The 12,214-nt window shown below is 39.9% G+C and overlaps 1 protein-coding gene across 2 annotated transcripts in view; it reads left to right on the forward strand.

Moving 5' to 3' along the window:
* Positions 1-12,214, forward strand: part of LOC134347148 (E3 ubiquitin-protein ligase pellino homolog 2) — a 145,186-nt gene that overhangs the window by 31,555 nt on the left and 101,417 nt on the right. The gene's annotated exons all lie outside the window — the stretch shown is intronic.

The following is a 12,214-nucleotide window of genomic DNA, read 5'->3' on the forward strand; positions in this document are numbered from 1 at the left end:
CGACCATGTAACCTACTCTAGAGACTGCCCAGAATTTCCCTAGCGCGTAGCCCTCTATTTTTCTAAGCTCCATGTACCTATCTAAGTGGCTCTTAAAAGACCCTATTGTATCCGCTTTCACCACCGCCACTGGCAGTGCATTCCACGCACCCACCACTCTGTGTGGAAAAACTTACCCCTGACATCCCTTTGCAAGCACCTTAAAACTATGCCCCCTTGTGTTGGCCATTTCAGCCCTGGGAAAAAGCCTCTGACTATCCACACGATCAATGCCCCTCATCATCTTATACACCTCTATCAGGCCACTTTTCGTCCTCCATTGCTCCAAGGAGAAAAGGCCAAGTACACTCAACCTATTCTTATAAGGTACTCATCCAGGTAACATTCTTGTAAATCTCCTTTGCACTCTCTCTATACTATCCACATTCTTCCTGTATTCAGGTGACCAGAACTGAACACAGTACTCCAAGTGGGGTCTGACCAAGGTCTTGTATAGCTGTAACATTACCTCATGGGTCTTGAACTCAGTCCCAAGGTTGATCAATGGCAACACACCATACGCCTTCTTAACAAAACTGTCAACCTGTGCAGCAGCTTTGAGTGTCCTATTGACATGGACCCCAAGATCTCTCAGATCTCCACACTGCCAAGAGTTTTGCCATTTATATTATATTCTGTCTTCAAATTGGACCTACGAAAATGAACCACTTCATGCATATCTGGGTTGAAGTTCATCTGCCACTTCTCAGCCCAGTTCTAAGAAAATTCCAGCTGTGCCGTAACAAAGGCTATGTTTGTGGGAGCATTTCAGTTACTCACATGGCTTAGAAAAAACAGTGTTCTCCGGTGACCATATAGACACTGTGAGTTGCCCACTTTCATCACAGAACCTCTATTGACAACTCAGTGTCAGTAAGTGTGTTGGATGCAGGGTGGGTAATAAAGTGTGGATTGTGTAGCTAACAACATTAATTTGTACTAAAAAGGTCTAGGTGGGGGGGGGGAGCCTATCCTCATCCAAGCAAAGTATATTTTTCTAGGAACTCAGAGGGTGGAAGGTTCATACAGATGAATTATGTACGTCACTTCAACTTCAGTCATTTGTAAAATCTTGAACACCTAGTTTGATTGTCATATTACCCAAGCTTGCCTACTTTGATTTGGAACAGCATTGTCACCATATGCAGCCCTGCCATTACTGATGACTTGGGAATGGTATTTTTCCTTGGTTACTGGTGCCAAATGCACAATGTAGAACCCTGTGCACGCTGTACCCTATTTTCCAAAGTTCAGTTTTTTTTACTTCAGTAATGCAACAGAATTGACTGAAAATAAATTTCCATCCTTTCAACATCTTAATGGCTTCTTTAATACTGGACTTTAGATAAAGTTCTTGATCTGTGTAGTCTTCTGTGGCGGTGTATTAGTTTGGGGCCTATACTTATACAGTAGATTCTGGTTAATTCAGACACATCAGGACCAGTATATTTTGGCCCAATTAAGTGGCTGTCCTAATTAGCTGAAGTTTCATGTAAATAATTAAAGTATAAAAAAGACAAACTACCATTTAACTGAGTAACAATTAATGTACTGTATTTAAATGAAATACAGAATCAATTAGAACACTACCAATTCTCCAGTACTATAAATCTGTGTTAGTCCTTAATAGTTATTGATAGAGGAATTCATCCAGTTTATGCTGCTGTGTTCTTAAGATTGATTGTAAATGAACAAAATCAGCATAGACACCTAGTGTAGATGATGAGTGCATCCTCAAAATCTTCATTTTCATTGTAACGTTCAAGATGATGGTTGATACCTTTGGTAATTCCTAAGTTGTTGAAGTAGTGAGATTGTTTCATTCTCACTCCTTGCTGTTTCTGGTGTCTAAGCCTGAATGCTTGAAACAGTGGTGAACAAAACGGTTCTGAATTGTCTTGCTGCTTTTTTCTCACCAACTAACAGTGACAATAATCGCTACTTTCTGAACACAAACACACACAACTGATGTTTTTTAAAAATTGTTTGCTCTAAGCATGTTGTGTTGTCTAACAGATACACAAGTGCATGTGACTTGATGCTAGTTAGAAACTCTTCGGCAAAAGTCTCCTGTCCCAATTAAGTGGCATAGTGCCCTGAAGAAACGAAGGGCCTGGCTATTTTCTTGATTTAACTTTTGTTCTTTAAGAGTTGTCCCGAATAAATGGCTGTGCCGATTTACTGATAGCCCAATTAACCAGAATCCACTGTATATGTATTGACCAGCAACAAATTTGAGTATTTAATTGGATTTTTCTGAATCGGAATCAATTTGGGTTTAGTCAGGAGTGATGTAAATGGTACTAATATAAATGGGATTAATAACTCACTTTGTAAACAGTTGAAACCTAACCTGATTTGTTTTATTCTGACCCAAAAACAAACATATTCTAAATAGAATGGAAAGGAAATGAATAGTTTTTCATCATTTTTGTCAACATGCATTATCTATTACTTGCACTATTTGAGCAATCATGTAAGCACTGTTACCCATATTCCCAGTGCTAATTGTGAAATTCTCAGAAGAAAATTCACATTTTATTTATTGGCTTTCTTTGAGAATAAAACCTTGTTGCTCACTTTAGTTCACATTGTACTCCGGCAAAGAGAACTTTTTGAGTAATTTAAACCAGAGGAATGCCTGTAGGTCCTTTGGCTTCAAACACATGGTTGTCATTACAATCAAAGGCTTCTTTTAACTGTCTTTGGTGATTATTTCCTACATTGTCAATACTTGACGGACACTGAAAAAACAAAGGAGTGTGATCAGTCTGAAAATAGATCAATCACATTGACCTCTATAGTCCTTTCCTCTGGAATAGCTGCCTTTTATTAACTAAGTCATGAACTTTTGCTCACCCTGTAACTTTAGTTTAGAAAAGGGATTAACAATTGCTTTGGAGAAACTGAATTTATTTTTTTATTGATCCCATGGGTTTTAAAATTCTTGGTTGAAAGTGCAGCATTGTAGTCCACATTTTTTGCCAAAAAAAATTATTCCATAGATAATAGAATGTTTTAAAAGTAAGATGGAGAGAAATCTTTCAAAGTTCAATAAAATTCTGTTGTTGTGTTTCCAGAACAGCTAATTCCTCACTCAGGCCATTGTACCACTAACTTTAATTGTCACCCACTTTAAAACAAATATTGAGATTGGTTTCTGATTTAACTTCACTTGTTGTCCAGCCTGAAAATAAATTATTGAAATGTTTAAATTACTAAAAATAAACCCAAATGCTACAGAAAATTGATGGAAAACATTGCATTAAGAAGGTGATTAAAATTTGGATATGCTGGGCCGATTTTAATTTTCCTGCTTAGCGTAAATGCCATGGTAGGACCATACAAATGTCATCTGCTTTCTTAAGTGCCCTAAGTGCTAGATCTCCAGAAACCATGCAGTTTACAGAATGGAGGTATTTTTAATATGCAATTGGAACCCAATAACAACCATAGGAGGATGATATAACTGGTCTGAATTAATTATCTGCAGAAATTATTTTAATACCTTGCAGTATGCTGTCCCTGTGGCTGTATGGGTTTTCTCTGGGTGTTCCAGCTTCCTCCACATTCCAAAGAAGTACGGTTAGGCTTAGTGAGTTGTGGGCATGCTGTGTTGGCACTGGAAGCATGGTGACACTTGCGAGTTGCCCCAGCACAATCCTCGGACTGTTTTGTCATTGATGCAAAATGACACGTTTTGTTACATGTAACAAATAAAGCCAATCTTTCTTTGAAACGGAATCCCTCCAAAACAGCTTGAAAATTTAAAAATTCTGTTATTTACATCAACCCAGTATGAAGTCAACCAATTGAATTAATGTTCCGTGGGCTGGAAATTCTGCCATCCACACTCTATTTGACATAATCATAACTCCGTATCTATATTGATGACCTTGACTCTTGCTGCCTACTTTCTGCAAGGGCTTAGTAAATCAGAACTCAAAGGCAATTAGGAATGCTGCTACTCCATAGGAAAGTCTACATGGGAAACACCTCTGATCAAAAGTCAGATCAGACTGATTTGCAAGGATGATAAGCATCTGCTTAATCTTTGAGGACCTGCAGGGAAATAAAACAGTGATTTCTGATGGATAGTTCTCAAGCAGAATGCTGAAGACATTTGACCAAATGTCTTATCACCAGAACTTTGCTCCCACTCCCATGCTTATGCATCAGATCAAGTATCATGTAGAATCCATCAGGAAAGATGTAGATGTGAGAGTGGAGGTACTTGGATCACTGTCTTCTGCAGAGATCAACTGATCTCTGCTCTTGGTGAGCATCGAAAACCAGTTCAGACTAGCCCTGGGTTTACAGTTAAGTGCAAGGTGTTTAAATTGGAAGTGGGGCTGGCTTTGTCTTCATTCCCATGTCCAACTACCATAAAGTGCAGGGAACGTGTATGAGCGAGGCCAGGCATGTGCCAACATATAGACAAAGTTAAGTAGAAACTAGGTTGGTGGGAGCAATGATCTCTCTCAAAGGTGCAAAAGTATTTGATTTTCCGGTACAGTCCTGCTGAGTGAGCGATGAGTTTGGCCTGTACCTGGATCCTGTACCCATCTGAGTCAGCTTATATTTTATCTGGAGATTGACGATGGATTGTGTCCACTGAGATGTGACGTACATTTCTGTAGAGCAAGTTGGAGGACAAATTCACCCAACATGCTCTTCAGCCTGATGGTTACCTTTGGTGTTTTGCTGCATCATGCTGCATTTAGGCTCTGGGTATCCAAACAAAAGGTGTCCCCGCATGTTGCGGTTCCACCTGTTCCTGGTGTAGACAAAGATCGTTCTGGTTGTGTTGCTGTGGATGGTTTCATTCAGTGAGCCATGTAGCTCCAACTTTCCCATGTAGAATTTTTTTTGTCAAAGAACATCTTTGACCACAAATCAATCACACAGTGGTCTCCACAAATTGTCTTCAGTCCCTGTGGGGGGTGGGAGGAAGTATTACAGCCTTGAGGGACTTGTAGATGTGATGAGACCACCATTCACTTCCTGGAATGGAAACTGCTAAAAGTGGTCAGGAAAAAGAGCAGCAGTCTTTGCTGAGATGCACCCCAAACAGCTGTGTAACAAGGGACCCTGTGCTCTACCATTCTCAACCAAGGTGTACATGCAACAGCAACTATTCACTGCTGCTGGAAGATCATCCATTCACTGAAAGGCACCCTCTGGTTTGTGTAAAATTTGCTGATCTTCGAGTCCAGGACTAGCTCAAGATTGAATGTTTCGGACTGGCATACTTCCAGAGTCCAGGTTTTACATACTGAGAGAAGCTTAATATGGACATTGTGATACAAGTTATGGGGAAAAGCCGTGGATTAAGAACATCTCACCATTGTACATTGTGGTGTTTGAATCCATGTAAAAATCCCTCTGGTTAATTACTCGTGAAATGTGTGTGGCATATAAGTTGGTGTCATTCTGATTAAAGTAAAATTTAAAGTACTGAAAATTGTGGTATATGAATGCTTGCAATTTTTTTAATATAAGCAACACACATCAAAGTTGCTGGTGAACGCAGCAGGCCAGGCAGCATCTATAGGAAGAGGCGCAGTCGACGTTTCAGGCCGAGACCCCTGTCCTGACAAAGGGTCTCGGCCTGAAACGTCGACTGCGCCTCTTCCTATAGATGCTGCCTGGCCTGCTGCGTTCACCAGCAACTTTGATGTGTGTTGCTTGAATTTCCAGCATCTGCAGAATTCCTGTTGTTTGCGTTTAAATTTTTTTAATATAGTATTTTGGTTAATTTATTTGTTAGAAAACAAGTGTGCAATAATTACCTCATAAATAGATAACTTTTTTTAAAAAAAAAGGAGACTGCAACCTTAAGGTGAACGTGGGTAAATTGGCCTGATTGCTGGACTGTAGATATACAAGAGGAACTGCATGTGGTTCTTGTATATTTATGAGGTAATAAGAGCAGAAGCCTGTTTCTCGCTCCATAAAAGCACTTAGTCTCGCTTTGCCCACAGAGGATCTGTCCTCGAGATCGCTTCCCATTGTCCCAGGGCTAAGATTGCAAGCCACCTATACACTGAAGCCTTTAAATAAATAAATAGATATTTATTGCATAGATCTTGCCATTCGATTTACTATTTAAAAATATTTGACTTTTCAAACAGTTGGTAGAATATCTCTGGTGTGCTTCACGGGCATCTTCATTTAGAAGTATTATTTATGTAAAATTTTAGAAAATTGAAAATGCATATCTCTCACATTGTCATTTAAAACAGTAAATAAGCAGTAAAACTTTCCAAATTTTCAATGTTTTGCCACTTCCTGTCTCATTTTGTGTGTGGTTAGGAAAGAAATTTTTTATGTAGGTTTTGAAACAGGTGGGCGTGTAGGGAGGGAGTGCTTCCTCTTGAAGGTGTGATGTACTTAATCAAATTTTGTAATCCCCTGTAGAGGATTTTATTGTTGGAGTACTCATTTTCTTATATAATTATGATATAGAAATTAGAGGCATGGCAGTGCTTTGACTTTCTTAAAAGTTTGCATAGATTGAAGTGTCACCAAAAACTTTGACAAATTTATATAGATGCACAGTGGAGAGTATCCTACAGAGATACCAAAGCCCAGGAACAGAAAAGTCTACAGAAAGTGGTGGGTTCAGCTCAGTCCATCACAGGCAAAACCCTCCCCACTCTTCAGTACAGTGACGTGGAACACTGCCATAAGAAAGTAGTATCAAAGGCCCCTGCTATCCAGTCCATGCCCTCTTCTTGAACTGATGTGGATAACTTCTTTCACTATGGCTGTGAAAAGGTTTTATGACCTACAGGCTCACTTTCAAGGACTCCTTACAACTCATGTTTTCAGTATTATTATTATTATTATTGGCACAATTTGTCTTTTGCACATTGGTTGTTTGTCCATCTTGGTTTATATATAGTTTTTCATAAAATTCTATTGTATTTTTTTCTCTTGTAGATGCCTGCAAAAATTGAATTTCAAGGTAGTGGATGGTAACATGAACAAACCTTTGTTATAAATATTCATTGAACTTTGAAATACTATTACAATCCTCTTTCATTCTAAAAGAGAAATCCTATTTCCCCAAAGTTATTTTAAATTATTTTTTTCCCACAAGGCAGCTCACTAGTTTGCTCAGGTAAGATTTTTGAATAGAAAACAATTGACCAAAGCTTCATAATACAGCTCTTTAGTAGAAGGTTCCATAGAGATGAACATGAATAAACAAGTCATATATAATGCCCATTATCTTGCCTTTATGAACAAGCAGTTTAATCAATAGCGGCATTTTGGTTGATTTAAATTGTGCAGTCAATCAGAAACATGGGTCAAAAGTTCCATCTAAGTACAGCTTTAATTTATGTGTGCTTTATCGTTAGGGGTTAATGGGTAGCATAACAGGATGCAGCTGCATGTAGTCATGACGAATCTGTGAAATTGCCCCGTGATGGTTGGTGAAGGCAGAAAAAAGTATCACAGAAAAATTTCCCTGATCTGTGCTTTAACAAATCCCAATCACATTGCTTGCATGTGAAGTTCCTATTATTTTAAGAGGTTATTCTTTTCTGCAAAGTGCCTCTATTTAATTTTAACCAGTTCTTGATATGTTAAATTTTTTATCCTCTTCAATAAGAATGAGGAGTTTATCATAAATAGCAATTCCCATTGAACCCAATGATCTTATCTGGCTTTAAATTGAATGCCAAAATACCCCTTTCATGTCCACATTCAAGTGGCATTTGAGTGGCTCTCTGTTCTCCTCAGTTGTTTAATAATAGACCATATTGCTACAAATATGAAACAATGTATTTGTCTCTTTTGCCAAAATGTCTCTTTTAAAATGTTTTAAACGTGGGCCTCAACCTTTTCCCTGTTCCCAAGTTGCTAGTTCCTTGCTGTTGCTCTTCTTACCTCTACTAATTCTCCAACCACATTTCACTCTCAGAGCCCTGGCAAGGCTTCTGTCTCCACCTTGACAGCTCTCTGTACACTGACTGACTCTCCACAGTTCGGCTGCATCCCCCTGTAGAAATGAAACTTGAGCTCAGGGGCTGTAAGCTTGCACAATGAGCTTCAAAGGCAAATTTTTGTCTAAAAATAGAATAATTTCTGTGTTTATTTTCACATATAGTTATGGATGGCTCTATGTATGAAAGGCATCTGTTAGTTTTGCAAGACCATGGATCTGCACCTGGAAAGTCTTCACTCTCCAGGGTGCAGACCAGCAGTTGCCCATGCTGCAAGTCTCCCCTGTCCATGACACCAATATTGTCCAAGGGAAGGGCATTAGGACCCATACAGCTTGGCACCAGTGTCGTCGCAGAGCAATGTGTGATTAAGTGCCTTGCTCAAGGACACAACACGTTCCCTCGGTTGGGGCTCGAACTCATGACCTTCAGGTCGCTAGTCCAATGCCTTAACCACTTGGCCACGTGCCCACACGGCTCTATGTAACACACTCAATATATTAATATGCAAAAAGAAAATGTACTGTTACTTGAAATCGCAGTTTTAATATCAGGGTAGAGCAGATTTTAAAAGCCTATAATAATGGCTTTTATCTTCAATTTCCTATCCAATAAGTTACGTGGAATTTATCTTCAATCACATGAAACACAACTTTTGTTTCAGCGAGTAAGCTGTTTTGGTCAGGAGTCTATGATATAATTAGAGCCAGTATGAAATTCGCCTTGGATATGAAGTTGGTCCTGTACTTAAAATACCAGATCTGTAAACACGAGGCCTGGGCCAATAATCTAGAAATGTGATTCTACAAAACTGTAGAGTTTATAATTCAGTTAATTACGTAACCCACAATTAACTGGGGGGGGTGGGGGGAAGCCTTGCTTAGAATGAACATGAAACTTACTGGATTGTTAAAGATGTTTACTGATGACCTTCAGGGGAGGAAATCTATTGTCCTTCGCTGGTTCAGTTTATATGTAACTCCAGGCCCACCAGTGATGTTCCCTCTGAAATGACCCTTGGTTCAAAAGGATCTCTGATATTTTTAGTTGTGTTGCTGTTCAATGGGTTTTGAAAAACTAGGGAATTCTTTTGTAAGATATAGATGTTGTTGGTTAAGGGTATGTAGCATTAGTAGTAAGGGCTCTAAGTCATTTTGAAGAGTTCTCATTGAAATAGTTTCCATGGATTGGTGTGTAGATTATGGATTTGGTGAAAAATAAAAACCAGGGTTTGTTGAGTTCCTTAGCTAGGACAAAGTATAATTTGTTGAAAGTTATTAGACAGCTCCAGTTTCCGGTAAAATTGAGCTGAAGAACACGTATAGGAAATGCATTTTTTTCCCCCAGAAAGAGCAATTTTTGCAAACCTATTTAGATAATGCATCAGTAAAGTAAACAAATCAAGATGCATTGTGCATATTCCCCATTTTAAAATTGCATAACACATACAAGATGTGGAGCTTTTCCTCTGTGAAATCTGATCGTGTTTGTGGAGTAGTGAGTGATCTGATTTCAAGAGGTTTCACATTGTTCCATCTGTCAAACCTCAAAGTTCAGCTTGATGCACAGGAACAGAGTAAAACTACTACAAAAACATTCCATAAACCTAGATTACTCCATTACCTGTGAGTTGGAATCTCTCCTCTCTTCCATCTCTCCTGCCTTTTTTTTTAAGATTCTTTAAAGCCACCTCTTTGACAAGTTTATACTTACTTGTCAATCTCCCTGCTTTGGCGCAGTCTGTTTTTATATGATTGTGTTTCATTGTAGATCCTAGGTATTTTTTTCTGCATGAAAGGCATTTTCATAGTGGGAAATGTTGGTGCTGATCGAAATTGAAGAACAGTCTTTAAAATTTAGTGTAGTGTGATTTAGTACTTGCTCAGAATCTGCAAAAATAGTTGCATAATACCTGTACATCAAAGAATTTTGAGAGCATTGAAACCCTTTGCTGTAAATTAACATTTTGTTTACCACTTTTAAACAATGGAGTGCATGATAGCTCCTTGAATGAATGGGTGTAATTTTACATGTCTTAAAGTTGAATTCATGATTCTTTTCAAGAACAGAACACATGTCTACAATGTATCTTTTCAATGTAACTTTGTCATCAGAATAACCCACAGTAAATATCAAAAACTGCAACTTCAAAAATAGGTTTTGACAATAGTGTTAAGTAGATGACAGCTTTACCTCTCCCAATTTCTACTTCTATTGACCTCAATTAGTTAAAAAAAATTGAAGAGAGTTAAGTTGCCACTTTGGTACCACTCATTTCAGACTATTACACAACCTACCACTTCAAATTAGATGTGGTTGAAATGAGCATAAATGGGCACTTTAGCACTTGGACTGGGTTTCAGTTTTAACATTGATTTCCATTTCGTTAACATGCATTATATCCAGACCATTTTACCCAACGGACGTCTGGATAGTGTCCAGCCTACTCATAAAACAGGTAATGGGCCGTATCTTAGCTATCAGATATCCAGGTGAGATTGTTTAATTTTAACTGTTCAGGTGCTTTCCTTGGGCTAGGAAAAAGCAGGAGTACAATTCTAGTTTTCTCAAAGGTACCTTAGTCCTCCCCATAATGGAGCTCACCCCTGCTCACTCCTGCCACAATCATACATTTTCCTGCTATCTGAGTTTGATTGAACTGTTGGGGGCTTTTCTCAGGAGGCTTGAGAGCAGTTTGATTTCCCCTCTTTCCCCTCACCCCCCACACACTGTTTCAACGTGCTTCAGCAGCAGATATTAATGAGAGGTAGGAATCAAAATTAGGCTTAATGCATTAGCATGATAACTCTTGCAACTTGCTGCACTATCAGCTTCCCATGTAGAATGAAATATTATTGGAACTGAACAGAACATGACTTGTTCCCATCTATTATTAGAGTTAGGCTTGCTCAATTAGACACTGTACCCGATTATACCTGATATACCTGCTGCTCAGAAGCGATTATCCATAAATAATTGATGCTGAATTTTACACACTGAAAATGAGTTGTTCTTTCTGTATTGACATCCTACAGCCACTTTTTCTTTTATCAAGTGTCAATAGTCATGAATGTGGTCCAACATTTCTAACTTATGAATTGAAAAATGCCAAATGGAGAAGGAATATACTTTTATGTATTATTGTTGGCAATCTGTGGCATTCCAAAGTTCTTCACTGCCAACATGGTCACCATTATAATGCAAAATATCCAGCTTCCAATCTACACTAATCAAGGGTTCACAAACTCCAGCTGTGTACATACATCTACCGATGCCTCTGGACACATCTTCAGTGATGTTCCTGGAATTACCGGGTGTTTCGGGTCTTTCAACATCATACACCCTCCTCCAGGTGACCCAGCTGGGGCTGATCAGACCCCAGATTGTGTCCAAGTAGCTAGCTACTTATGACCGCATGGCTCCCCTCTTTTGAGCCACAGCCATCTTGAGGCCCTCTCTGCCGCATCGGTGGTACTGCGGATGGCTCTCCTCTTCCTCTCTCCCTCGATGCCCAAAATGCTGAAGGCTCTGGCTAAGGAACGGGCTGCGAATCCCCTACAACCAACCTCCACTGGGAGACACCTCGCTCTCCATCCAGCCTGCTGACAGTTGCTGACCAGTCCTGCATACTTGGAGAGCTTCCTTTCAAAGGCCTGTTCCAAGCTATCTTCCTATGGGTCTGTCAGCTCCAGCAGCACCACTTGCTTAGTCGACTCAGACACTAGGACAATGTCTGGTCGCAGGGTGGTGGCTGCGATATGGTTGGGGAACTTCAGCTGCTGTTCGAGGTCCACCAACAGCTGCCAGTCCCTTGCAGAGGTCAGAATGCCTGCAGATGTTCTTTTGGCAGGTATTGGCTGCTCCCCAGCTCTGACAAAGGCAATGGTCTGCTTGGAGGGTTGGGACTGCTTCGCCCACTCAACTCCTGCGCCGATGGCTTCAGCGATGGTCTTCAGGACCTGATCATGCTTCCACCTGTACCGTCCCTCACCAAGTGCCCTTGCACAGCCGCTGAGGATGTGCTCCAGGGTTCCTCGCTTGGAGCACAGTGGGCACGCAGATGACTCTGCCAGTTTGATGGGCTTGGAAGCACATTGTACACTGTCTGGATGAGAAATTGGATGCAGTGTGGTTCGGCTTTCCAAAGATCAGCCCAGGTCACTTTCCTCTCAACCGCATTCTCCCACGTTGTCCAAGCTCCCTGTTGCTTCATTCCCAGG

The sequence above is a fragment of the Mobula hypostoma genome, chromosome 1 (assembly GCF_963921235.1).
Source record: "Mobula hypostoma chromosome 1, sMobHyp1.1, whole genome shotgun sequence".
Taxonomy (NCBI): domain Eukaryota; kingdom Metazoa; phylum Chordata; class Chondrichthyes; order Myliobatiformes; family Myliobatidae; genus Mobula; species Mobula hypostoma.